Source organism: Chiloscyllium punctatum, chromosome 24 (genome assembly GCF_047496795.1).
Source record: "Chiloscyllium punctatum isolate Juve2018m chromosome 24, sChiPun1.3, whole genome shotgun sequence".
Classification (NCBI taxonomy): domain Eukaryota; kingdom Metazoa; phylum Chordata; class Chondrichthyes; order Orectolobiformes; family Hemiscylliidae; genus Chiloscyllium; species Chiloscyllium punctatum.
In genome coordinates this window covers 39,477,476-39,491,122 of record NC_092762.1, presented here as the reverse complement: position 1 = coordinate 39,491,122, position 13,647 = coordinate 39,477,476, and the positions used below count along the sequence as shown (strand labels likewise).

The window sequence follows — 13,647 nt, the reverse complement described above, 5'->3', positions numbered from 1 at the left end:
TTTTCTCTCTGCCACCTTGTCTCCAAGAAGACCAGAGCCAACTTCTTCAATCTATCCTCAACACCAAAGTTCCTCATCCCTAGAACTATGCTTGTAAAATAGTCGCAAAACTAAGTGACAGCAAGGTCGGGTATCTGCACTCTGCTTTTTTTACCTCAGGAAACTCTTGTTAAATAAAGTTTTTAAAAGATAAATATATTTGGCTGGGTAAAGGTGCCCACAAGGCAAAGAATCCTTTTTTTTAAATAAATATTTTTTATTGAAAACCTTTTAAAATCTTTTATAAAACATATATATATATATACAAAAAAACCATCAAACAGAAAAAAAGGCAGTACAACAAAGCCATAACACAGTACTATTATTAATGACCAACCTACTATTCTACCAGAACAAACATATCTAGTAAACTACAAACATATTAAATGAATACTAACTTAAACTAAATTCAAATAACTCAAATTAAATAATATCTCACTACTTTATTCTATCTCACTCATCACACCTCCATTGAGGCTCCCATCCCTGGGAGCACCATTTACAGTACCCGCATTCTTTATCCCCCCCCTAGCCTCCTCCTTCTGGGGCCCCATGGGCACCCATATTGATTCCCGCGGCTCTACCACAGCCCTAATTAATATTGCTGATAAGTCAGCGTCAATATAATTTAAAAAGGGCTGCCATTTCTTGTAAAACTGTGCTGTTTTGTGGTGCACCATATTTGCGAGGTAGTCTTGGGGGAGATGCACCATCACCCACCTATGCCACCCCATAAGACCTGATGGTTTCTCTGACGTCCAATTCACTAGAATGTTCTTCCCCGCACAATAGGTAAGAATGTTACACAATCTCTTCCCGTGTTCCCCCAGAGACAGCAAATTTGGCAACCCCAAAAAAAGAATTACCAGATCCACGTTAATTTCAATCCCCAGCGTGTCCTTTAGCTCCCTTACTATAGCACTCCAGTATCTCTGGATCTTACAACATGACCAGTAACCGTGTGTAAGAGTGCCTATACTAATGTTACATTTGGGACACCCTGATGGTACTCCTTTCTTGAACTTAGCTAGCCTCTCTGGCACCATATGAGCCCTGTGTAAGATCTTCAATTGCATGCCCTGCACTCTGTTACATACTGAGATTTTTCCTTAAATTTCCATATGTCTTCCCATACCTCCAATGAAATATCCTCTCCCGACTCTCAATTCCACGTCCTACAGAGTCCTTCCATGTCCTCCAGGGCACGACCTTTCTGTAAATGATATAAAGTACTGAGTGAAAGAGCACCCGTACCCCGGAATATTCTTTTCTCCACGTCTGATTTGTAACACTGGACCAGGAGCGTGGTCTTCCTCTGTATACAGTCCCTTTTCAGGTAATATCAGAAAAGGTCCCTGTTAGACAATCTGTATTTATGGACTTAACTGACTAAATGACATCAGGACCTCCCCTGAATAAATCTCCCAGACAGGAGATTCTCTTATTCTCCCATGCCTTAAAGCCAGAATCTGTTGCCCCAGGTTTAAATCCTTGGGCTCCCACCAATGGGGTAAATGGTGAAATCTTAGACCAATTGCCCTTGTCTTTCCTCATTATCGTCCAGGCTCTCATTGTATTTAAAATAATTGGACTTTTACACTGCTGGGTCACGGATTTCATCTTATCTATAAATAATAAATTAATCAAAGGACATCGCTACTGCGAAGCTTCAATATCAAGCCAAATCAACTCAGAATTCCCCCGTACCCAGTCACCAACATATGTCAATAGGGCGCTTATTTGGTGTTTCTTCAAATCTGGAAGATCCACCCCTCCCTCACCCTGCGAAAGCTGCAATTTAGTGAATTTAATTAAATGACGCCAGTGGTGCCAAATAAAATACCCTAGCCAATCATTAAGCCTCATTAATACTTATCTGGGTAGCAACAACGGGAGCATTCTCATGGGGTCCAGCAGTCGAGGAAGAACACTCATTTTAATCAGCGCTATTCGGTCTAACCATGATAACGGTCACCCCTCCCACCGCTGCAAATCCTGTTTTATCCTCTCTATTACTTGTACATAGTTAGTTTTATACAGCTGTTGGAAGGAAGGTGGATTAAAAACCTTTTGATGACCATCTAAATGGGAACTGAATTCCATCCTTCAGATTAGGCACCTCCACTAATCCCCTACCGGCATGGCTTCTGATTTTGTAAAATTGATCCTGTAACCTGAGAAACCACCATATGAATTAATTGTTTGAATCAGTCAAGGAACAGACTTCTCTGGATTGGCCAAAAACAGAAGGATGTCATCAGCAAATAGGGTGAGCTTATGCTCCCCCATTCCCACCTTTGGTGCTACTCCTTCAGGATCCCTCCTAATAGCTTCGCCGAATGGCTCAATCACCAAGTAAACAACAGCGATGATCAATAGACAATAGGTGCAGGAGTAGGCCATTCTGCCCTTTGAGCCTGCATCACCATTCAATATGATCATGGCTGATCATCCTTAATCAGTATCCTGTTCCTGCCTTATCTCCATACCCCTTGATTCCACTATCCTTGAGAGCTCTATCCAACTCTTTCTTAATTGAATCCAGAGACTGGGCCTCCACTGCCCTCTGGGGCAGAGCATTCCACACAGCTACCACTCTCTGGGTGAAGAAGTTTCTCCTCATCTCTGTCCTAAATGGTCTACCCCGTATTTTTAAGCTGTGTCCTCTGGTTTGGCACTCACCCATCAGCGGAAACATGTTTTCTGCCTCCAGAGTGTCCAATCCTTTAATAATCTTATATGTCTCAATCAGATCCCCTCTCAGTCTTCTAAACTCAAGGGTATACAAGCCCAATCGCTCCAGTCTTTCAGCGTAAGGTAATCCCGCCATTCCAGGAATTGACCTCGTGAACCTATGCTGCACTCCCTCAATAGCCAGAATGTCTTTCCTCAAATTTGGAGACCAGAACTGCACACAGTACTCCAGGTGTGGTCTCACCAGGGCCCTGTACAGCTGCAGAAGAACTTCTTTGCTTCTATACTCAATCCCTCTTGTTATGAAGGCCAGCATGCTTTTAGCCTTCTTCACTACCTGCTGTACCTGCATGCTTACCTTCATTGACTGGTGTACAAGAACACCCAGATCTCTCTGTACTGCCCCTTTACCGAAAGTGATTCCATTTAGGTAGTAATCTGCCTTCCTGTTCTTGCCACCAAAGTGGATAACCATACATTTATCCACATTAAACTGTATCTGTTATACATCTGACCACTCACCTAACTTGTCCAGGTCACCCTGTAATCTCCTAATATCCTCATCACATTTCACCCTGCCACCCAGCTTAGTGTCATCAGCAAATTTGCTAATGTTATTGCTAATACCATCTTCTATATCATTAACATATATTGTAAAAAGCTGCGGTCCCAGTACTGATCCCTGCGGTACCCCACTGGTCACTGCCTGCCATTCCGAAATGGAGCCGTTTATCACTACTCTTTGTTTCCTATCAGCCAACCAACTTTCAATCCAAGTTAGTACTTTGCCCCCAATACCATGTGCCCTAATTTTGCTCACTAACCTCATATGTAGGACTTTATCAAAAGCTTTCTGAAAGTCCAGGTACACTACATCTACTGGATCTCCCTCATCCATCTTCAGAGTTACATCCTCAAAAACTTCCAGAAGATTAATCAAGCATGATTTCCCCTTCATAAATCCATACTGACTCTGACCTATCCTGTTACTACTATCCAGATGTGTCGTAATTTCATCCTTTATAATAGACTCCAGCATCTTTCCCACCACTGAGGTCAGACTAACTGGTCTATAATTTCTTGTGTTCTCTCTCCCACCTTTCTTAAAAAGTGGTACAACATTAGCCACCCTCCAGTCCGCAGGAACTGATCCCAAGTCTATCGAACTCAGGAAGATAATCGCCAACGCATCCACGATTTCTTGAGCCACCTCCTTCAGTACCCTGGGATGTAGACCTTCAGGCCCCGGGGACTTATCAACATTCAGACCTAACAGTCTCTCCAACACCAATTCCTGGCAAATATAAATTCCCTTAAGTTCAGGTCCTTCAGCCACTGTTACCTCAGGGAGATTGCTTGTGTGTTCCCCAGTGAAAACAGATCTGAAGCACCAATTCAATTCTTCTGCCATTTCTTTGTTCCCCATAATATATTCCCCTGTTTCTGTTTTCAAGGGCCTAATTTTAGTCTTAACCATTTTTTTGCCTTTCACATACCTAAAAAAGCTTTTACTATCCTCCTTTATATTATTGGCCAGTTTACCTTCGTACCTAATTTTTTCTCTGCATATTTCCTTCTTAGTAATCCTCTGTTGTTCTTTAAAAGCTTCCCAGTCCTCCGTTTTCCCACTTATCTTTGCTATGTTATACTCTTTCTCTTTTAACTTTATATGTTTTTTATGCCTCCTCCTAGGATCTTTCTTCCTTTTTGGAATGAACTGATCCTGCATCTTCTGCATTATACACAGAAATATCCGCCATTGTTCCTCCACTGTCATCCCTGCTAAGGTATTGCACCACTGAACTTTGGCCAGCTCCTCCCTCATAGCTCCATAGTTCCCTTTATTCTACAGAAATATTGTCACTTCAGATTGTACCCTCTCCTTCTCAAATTACAGATTGAAGCTTATTGTATTATGGTCACTACTTCCCAATGGCTCCTTCACTTTGAGGTCCCTGACCAATTCTGGTTTGTTGCACAATACCAGATCCAGAATTGCCTTCTCCCTGGTCGGCTCAAGCACCAGCTGTTCTAAGAATCCATCTCTGAGGCACTCCACAAAGTCTCTCTTGAGGTCCAATACCATCCTGATTCTCCCAGTCTATCTGCATGTTGAAATCCCCCATAACAACTGTAGTAACATCTTTGCGACAGGCCAATTTCAGCTCCTGATTTAACTTACATCCGACATCCAGACTACTGTTTGGGGGGCTGTAGATAACTCCCAAGAGGGTCTTTTTACCCTTAGTATTTCACAGCTCTATCCACACTGACTCTACATCCCCTGATTCTAGGTCCCCCTGTGCAAGGGTCTGAATATCATCCCTTACCAACATGGCCACCCCACCCCCTCTGCCCGTCAGTCTGTCCTTACGATAGCACGTGTAGCCTTGAATATTCATTTCCCAGGCCCTGTCCACTTGAAGCCATGTCTCAGTTATCCCCACAATATCGTATCTGCCAATTTCCAAAAGAGCCTCAAGCTCATCCATCTTATTTCTAATGCTTCGTGCATTCATGTATAATATTTTTAATTTGTTACTGCCCTCACCCTTCCCATCAACTCCTATTTCACTCAACCTTATAGCATGATCCCTTTCTGAGTTTTCTGCCTCATTGATACAGTTGTCTTTCTTGACTTCCCTTGTTCTAACTTTCCCTTCAATTTCCTTCTTAAACACCCAGTTTGTCCCCTCCCCCCCGCTACTTAGTTTAAACGTAGCTATGTTACAGTAGCAAACCTGCCTGCCAGAATTCTGGTCCTTAACCTATTAAGGTGCAAACTGTCTCTCTTGTAGAATTTATGCTTACCCCAAAACATACCCCAGTGATCCAAGAATTTAAATCCTTGCTTCCTGCACCAGTTCCCCAGCCACACGTTCAAGTCCATTATCTCCCTGGACACAAAGGACACTTCTGTTGACTACCTCTTCCAATGCTAAAGTTATCTGACTTAGTACCATTTGTAATGGCTGCTGCCTTCAGATCATTGTACAGTACTGCCACCCATCTGGCAAAGGATCCCCCCAAACCAAAGCGCTCTAAGACCTCAAATAGATACGGCCATTCCATCCAATCAAATGCCTTTTCTGTTTCGAGGGAGACCACAAAACCTGGAATCAATCTTTGCTGGCATACCTGCACTGTGTTCAGTACTCTTCTGATATTGTTGGAGGTGCTATGGCTCTTAATAAAACCCGTCTGGTCTTTTATAGTATGGGGCAGGACCCTTCTCCAAGCTCAGAGCCAGCATCTTGGATAAAATTTTGAAATCTACATTCACCAGTGAAATGGGTCTGTATGAAGCACATTCTTTAGGGTCTTTCCCTTTCTTTAAAATGAGGGAGATATTAGCCTCCCGAAGGGAAGGTGGCAGACAATCCTGTGTATAAGAATAGTTGTACATCCTCCAGAAGTGGCTCCATGTTTATGAATTCCTTATAGATTTCAGTTGGGAATCCATCTGGCCTTGGTGATTTGCCACCCTGGTGATGCTTTATTGCTTCCTGCACCTCCTGTACTGTTAGAGGCGCATTCAAAAGGGAAGCCTGTTCCGTGTTTATATTGGGGAGGTCCAGATTTCCAAAAAAAGGACTGCATTCCCATTGTACCATGTTCGCCCCCCTCCGACCGATATAGCTCCTAAACCTAACATTTTCAATTCACTGGTAATTGTACCAGCCTTCTCCCTAAGGATAGACTGAGAAGCATTTTTCTTCCTCGTCAAAAAAGCCAGATATCTACCTGGCTTATCTCCAAATTCGAAAACAGTCTTTGTTTGGGAAAGGAGACCTCTTTTATTTTTAGCCACTTGTGCATGCGATGAGTTGAATGCAGCCTGAAGAGCTGTGACCCGCTGCAACCAATGACGGCCTATAATATAATGTTTTCTCAGCTGCTTTCAGCCGGGCCTCCAGCATCCGTTGCTGCTCCTCCCTCTGCCTCTTTCTAGTCATCGAATATAAAATGATCAGACCTCATAAATATGCCTTAGTTGCCTCCCAAAGCATTGCCAGATTACTGGCCGTACCTGAGGTGATATCCCAGAAGGCCCTGAACTCTCTTCTAATATATTCAACAAATTTGCTATCCCCTAACAAAAATGGACCCATGTGCCAGTGACATGCATCCATTCCACTGCCCTTGATTTTAACATCTAAATACACTGGCACATGACCCAAAACAGCTATATTCCTAATTTTGCACGCCAATGTTCTGTCCAAACCGTCAGCTGGCATAAAGAAAATGTTCATTTGTGTATAGCACTTGTGTGGGTTGGAATACAATGTAAAGTCTCTTCCATTAGAATACAGGTATCTCCACACATCCATTAGTCCCAACTCTTCACACATGTCCACCAACTGTTTAGACTGCACGGACATACCTGCCGGGCCCCTTGGCACCGTGTCAACCTCTGGATCTATTAGGCGATTAAAATCCCCTCCTATAACCGTATGGCGTACCCTAAGATTCATTAGTTTAGCCACTGCATCAATTAGAAATTTAAGAGGGTGAACTGGGGGATAATATACATTCAAGACACCATACTCTTCTACATGTATTAGGGCTTTAAGAATGATAAACTGTCCATGTTCATCCTTAATCTGCCCGTTACCTGGAAATGGAGATTCCCTCTTAACAGTATAGCCACTCTTCTATTGTTAGAGCTAAAGAATGAGAAAATACCCTGTCATAACCCCCTGTTGCATTTTCAGATGCTCCCTATCAGTTAGATGTGTCTCTTGCAGCAAGGGCAATGTCCACCCTTTCCTTCCTAAGGCTTGATAACACGTTCTCTCTTCTAATAAGAGAATGGTTCCCTTTTATATTCCAGGTGCACCACCTGAACAAATCACCAGCCATGGTCATCTAGGGCAGCCCGTGGTTTCACAGGAGGAGGGAACGTATCTGAGGCGTGATGAGCTACAGAGACATTAACTCGATGAGACCCAAAAACTATTCTTATAAAAACTACTACAACTAAATAACTCATCATATTTAGCTGAAATTAACACCCAAATGACCCCCAATTTGCTTGAGATCTTCCCCCTCCCAATCCTTACTACCATCTTACCTCCCTGTGGCTGAGGCCATGCCCTAGCCCCAGGCAAGTCACAAATGAGGAAAACCTGTTATTTACATTCTGAAAGTTAACAATGGAAACCCATCACCCTTCCCCCCGCCCCCCAACTCATCTTAACCACAGATGTAGCCACCCCAATCCAAAATCAGAAGGACAGCAGTAAAAAACAGGAGCCCTAGATAATACCCAACCAACCGATATATAAAATAATTCCAATTTTACAATTTCACAACAAAGTTGTACATATAAAACCAATAAACGCAAAAAAAGGTGGAGAAAGAAGTAAAAAAATGTGCAATAAAAAAACAAACCATTGTCCGCAATGATGCCCCTCCCCTCCCACTCCAACTCAGGTCCTTCAACTCATAGACTTTACAAAGTCCTTTGCCTGTTCTGCGGAGTCAAAGTTAATATATTGTCCCCCAATGGGCGAAACGCAACGTGGCTGGGTACCTCAAGGAGTATTGAATGTTCAGGTCCCTTAGTTCTTTCTTGACTTCATCAAATGTCCTTCTCTTCTTGATTAGGGCTCCTGAAAAAACATTGTCCTTTGTATATTAAAGCTTGTGAATTCCTTCCCAGTCTTCTTGCTGTTTCAACTATTAACTGTTTTTCTTTATAATACAGGAGCTGCACTAGGACCACGCAGGGTGTGGGTCCAGCCCGGACCTGTGCATTGTGATCTGGTGGGTCCACTCTACACTTACCAGGCTCGACTCCAACTCCAGCCCCAGGAACTTCGGGAGCCACCCCTACAAGCAGCCAATGAGGTCCTCACCTTCCGGGAGACCCACGAGCCGTAAGATTTTCCTTCTATTTTTATTTCCCAGGTCATTGACTTGTTCCTGAAGGGCCCGAACCTGGCCTTCCAGTGTTCGGATCCTTCCTCCCGAGACCTCTACCACGGTCTCCGATGCCGCGGTCCTCTCCTCCACTGCCTCCATTCTTCAGTCCAGCAACTGGATTTCCTGCTAATGCTTTTTCAGCCTGGTAGATAGTGGCTCAACTGCTGCTTGAATCCACTCTCAGTGTTTGGCAAACTCAGAGTAAACGCTGCTGTCCTGCTGGATCTTTCTGCAGGCACCCCTGATGCAATAGGGGAGTGTACTGTCTGCTGTACTCCTTTAGGCCCCTTTCCTTTATTCAACTTCATCCTGGCCTTAAAGCTATCACACACTATTTCAGCAGCTCCAAATGGTCAGCAAGTTTGAATCAGTATGTTTTTTTCCTGGGGGTGCTTGGTAAGGGAGGGTAAAGGTCCACCTTGCCGGGGGTTTATGTCACAGAACCCAGCACAACAGAACACTCAGACTGCCGCCATCTTGGATTGCCCAAAAGAATCCTTTTTAAGGTAACCTTATGAACCAACCAAGGGAGAGGTTGAGTAAAGAAAGGGATCCAGTTCATCCCTCCTCACTGGGAGCTTAACCTTTTGAGGCATCCCATCTACAACTGGAGGCAATTGTGCCTAGGACCATTTTAACACTGGACAAAAAAAATGTCTCCCTGAAGCCAATATGATAAAAACTGATTACCTAGTTGTTTTTACATTGCTATTTGTGACAGCATGGCCTACATTATAATAGCCACTGCACTTCAACAGTGCTTAACTGCATCTATCTGTGGGAAAGCACGGTGACTCAGTGGTCAGCACTGTTGCCTCACAATCGGGACCTGGGTTGGATTCCATCCTCGAGCAACTGTCTGTGGGGAATTTGCACATTCTCCCCGTGTCGGTGTGGGTTTCTGCTGGGTGCTCCAGTTTCCTCTGGGTGGTCTGGTTTCCTCCCACAGTCCAAAGTTGGATTGGCCATGCTAAATTTCCCATAGTGTTGAGGGATGTGCAAGCTAGCCATGGGAAGTACAGGGTTACAAGGATAGGGTGGGGGAGTGGGGGGGGAGGTGGAATGCTCTTCGGAGGGTCTATGTGGACTTGATGGGCTGTATGGTCTGCTTCCACACAGCAGGGATTCTATGATTCTATTATCTAACGTCGTGACTTGGAATATGTTCACTCTGCCATTGTCATCAAGATGGTGGGGGTGTGGGGGGCAACCTTAGTTCAATGAGAAGCACATCAGACTATGATGGGGGTGGAATCAGACATATCTAGAACTGTAAAGCTATAACCCAGGACTATGCTGCACTGCAGAAGTGCCATTTAATGGGCAGAGCTAAATCATTCATAATTAAATGGACCAGTCAAAGTCATGAATGGCAATGAGCAATTAAAAACCAGTGGTGGGGAAGGTTCCACAAACACCCCCATCAGAATGATGACAGATCAATACAGAAGACAAGGATTTGCCCAATCTTCTGTTAGAGGTGCACTGTGACTGATCCATCAGTGCTGAGTCTTCAAACAATACAATTTGCTCCATGAGACACAAAGGAACAGCTGAAGGAACTGGATACTGTGTATGTTAGGCTGTTGGTAGTTAAGATCCAGAATTAGATGCACCTCCAATCCAGCTGTTCAAGTAAAAAACATCTACCTGATGATGTGAAAAACCGTCCAGGTATGTCTTGTCTGTGAAATGCAGGACAAATCCAATCCAGCCAATAACTACCTCTCAATCATCAACAGAGTGTTGGAAGTTTTCATTGACAGTGCTATTAAGCAGCAATTACTGAACAACAATATATTGACCAATACTCAGTTTGGGTCTTGCCAGAACCACTTAACTCCTGACCTCATTCCAACCTTGACCTAAACAAGGATAAAAGAGCTGAATTTTAGCTGTGAGGTCAGACTAACGGTCCTTGACATCAGAGCAGCATTTGCTCCAGTGTGACACCAGGAGGCCCGAGCAAAAATGGAGTCAGTGGGAGTCAGGGAAAAGCACAAAGCTGTGGGAATCACATCTCGAATGAAGGAAGATGGTTCTAGTTGTCAGAGGCCAATTATCTCAGCCACATAACATTGTTGCAGGAATCTCTCAAGCCAATGTCATAGACCAAGCCATCTTCAGCTGCTTCATCACTGACCTTTCCTCCATCACTTGATTTCATAATGTTCTATATCACTCACAACCTCTCAGATACTGAAGCAGTCCCTGCAAGATTTAGATAAAATTCAGGTTTCAGATGACTGTTACAATCTCCATGGAGACCAGTCAGACTTTGAAGAGAAATTAAAACTGATGGATGCTAACTGAAAGATGATTTCACATTTGAAAACTTGTGTCAAATGACTAAACAAAAAGAACACTATCAATCAATCTCTGTTGTTTTCTTTTTGTAGGCAATTTATACTTGAACTATCAAACAGACTTTGCTCCCTTTCTACTTTCAACCAAAAGCCCCAAGTTAATGTTTCACATAAAGGACCTTTAGTTAGACTGGGAAATGTTAAGAGGTAAAATAGGTTTTGAGAAAGGACAAATTAAAGTTTGTCACATACTTGAAACGTTGACTTGGTTTCTCTCGCTATACATTTTGCCTGACCCTCATTTTATGCTGTTTTTTGTAAGTTCAGATTTCCAGCATCCACAGTATTCTGCTATTGGTTAAGAGTGAAACAGAGAGGAGGATCCAAGATGGCAGCGACCCAGCAGGTGTGAGTCTGCAGAGCTCTGCCCAAGACTCAGGCAGAGTCACCTGTTCAATTACTTAAAATAGTTTTTGGTTTTTAAAATAGCACCCTTGGCTATTTTGCATCAAACTTTAACAGTTTGGTGCTTTTTTAAAATAAGGGCAAAGGCAGTCATAGTTTGCAACAGACAGGGAACCCCTCCCCTCACCCCCCAACCCTCAGCAGCAGAGACGTCCACAGCTGCCCTGGAGGCTTACCTGCAGAGACGAGCTTGACCTCGGAGTTCGTGAAACTCAGAGAGAAGATTAATGCTTCCATCGAGGAGGCCCAGTCCAGGTGGGAGTCGATCTCGGTCATGCTGCAGAAGAGATCGAGAAACTCGGGCAGCATGTCGGAGGGGTGGAACAACTGACCGCAGCCTTGGAGGCTGCTGCTGAGCCATCCGTGAGTCAGGTCTGGGCTCTGGAGTGGCGAGTCCGGACCCTTGAGGAACACATCGACGACCTCGAAAATCGAGGTCATCGGAAAAATATCCGGTTGCTGGGCCTTCCCGAACGGGAGGGGGAAGGCCAGCTTGTGGATTTCCTGGAGCAATGGCTCCCACAGCTGAAATTGGAGTCGGAGCTGAGCCGTGTGCGGGTTGAGCAGGCCCACCTGGTTGCTATACGCAGGCCCGGGTTAGACCAGTGCCCCCACCCTGTCCTAGTCCGATTTCAGTACGACAGGGAAAAACAAATGCTGCTGGAGGCCTCCAGAGTCTTGGGGAAGGATCCCCATGCCATGATGTTCAAGGGCTACAAGCTAATGTTGTTTCAGGACTTTTCTCTGGTTGTGGTCCGCAAAAGGAGGGCATTTGACGAGGCGAAGAAGCGTCTGAGGGACTTAAATACTCAACATTCTATGGCAATGCTGCGCTTCAGTCATGGAGGATCTGTATATAACTTCGGGTCACCAGAAAAGGTAAAAGAATTCCTGGATGCTCTCAAATAGACAGTGGGACTTGAATTGTATGGACAACAACTTTATTTTGCCCCCCCCCCCCCCCACCTTGTCTTTCCTTCTTCTTCTCTCCTTCTTTCTTTTCTCCATCTTTCCTTGGAGGTCGGGGGAGGGGGGGGGTCTTGTTCCTTATTCTTTCTTTGGTCTCTTATCTATAGCTCGATTATTGGGGGATGTCTCTGACTGGGTTTGTTTTCTTTTTTAGTTGCTTAATATTTGCTGGGATTGTAAATTTGTGATCTTATATATTTTTATCTTGTGTCGCTTTGTTAAGTGTATCTAGGTGATAGTGTGGGGGAGTAGGTGGGTCGCCCACTTTTAACTTCTGTTTTATAAGATACTGGAATTTATTTACTTTATTTTGTAATATCTGGGCCGAGGGCAGGGCTTTAGCTGGGAGAAGTTATGGCGGGGTTATTGGAAGCTAGTAGTGCCTTCCTTTAAATATGCTCTATGTTATTTTTATTTAGGAGTAGCTCTTAGTTGCTTTGATTTAACTGTTTTAAAGAGTCTTTTTATATGTGAATTGTTTTTGGTCTTTATTCAATGTCTTTTGGGTGGGGTTCTTCCTCCTGGGGGGGGGGGGTCTCGGGCTTACCTGGACGATCGTGGCTAGCCATTTGCTTAGGTGGTGCACCTGGAATGTCAAGGGGAGCCACTTGCCAATCAAAAGGAAAAAGATATTATAAAGTCTTAAAAAGAAAAGGTTGATGTAGCTCTTTTACAGGCGACACATCTACTTGATAAGGAGCACTCGAAGCTGCAACAGGGTAGGTTTGGCCAGGTGTTCTTTTCATCTTTCAGCTCAAAAAGTCGAGAAGTAGCCATTCTTATTCAGAAGAATCTTCCCTTCCAAACGTTAAGTCAGATAAAAGATGAGTCTGGACAGTATATATTGATTAAAGTCCTAATAAATGGAAAGGAATACAGAATTTTGCATCTTTATTGCCCTCCAGCACACCCTTTTAAATTTGTAATGGGAGTATTCTCTAAGTTGATGGCTCTCAGGGTCCGCCATACAATTACAGGGGGAGATTTTAATTGTATCATTGACCCAGAGACGGACAGGATACCTATGAGCTTTGCGGGCATATCTTTGAGATCGAGGCAGCTGGCGGATCTGCATACGGAGATGGGGCTGGTAGATGGTGGAGGTGTCTCCATTCTGATGGGAGAGACTTTACTTTCTACTCTAACCCACACAAGTGCCATACCAGAATTGGTATCTTTTTTGTCCCCTCGACCCTTTTGAACTCTATATTGTCCTGTAAAATAGGTAATATAACTATTTCTGACC

General features: G+C 43.9%; 1 long non-coding RNA gene across 2 annotated transcripts in view; it reads right to left on the bottom strand.

The window, feature by feature from the left end:
* LOC140494469 (uncharacterized) overlaps nt 1–13,647 on the bottom strand; it is a 106,103-nt gene that overhangs the window by 71,437 nt on the left and 21,019 nt on the right. For both annotated transcript variants that reach the window (XR_011963995.1, XR_011963994.1), the window contains exon 2: nt 1,175–1,252. This is a non-coding gene — a long non-coding RNA (uncharacterized lncRNA). The remainder of the gene's footprint in view (nt 1–1,174; nt 1,253–13,647) is intronic.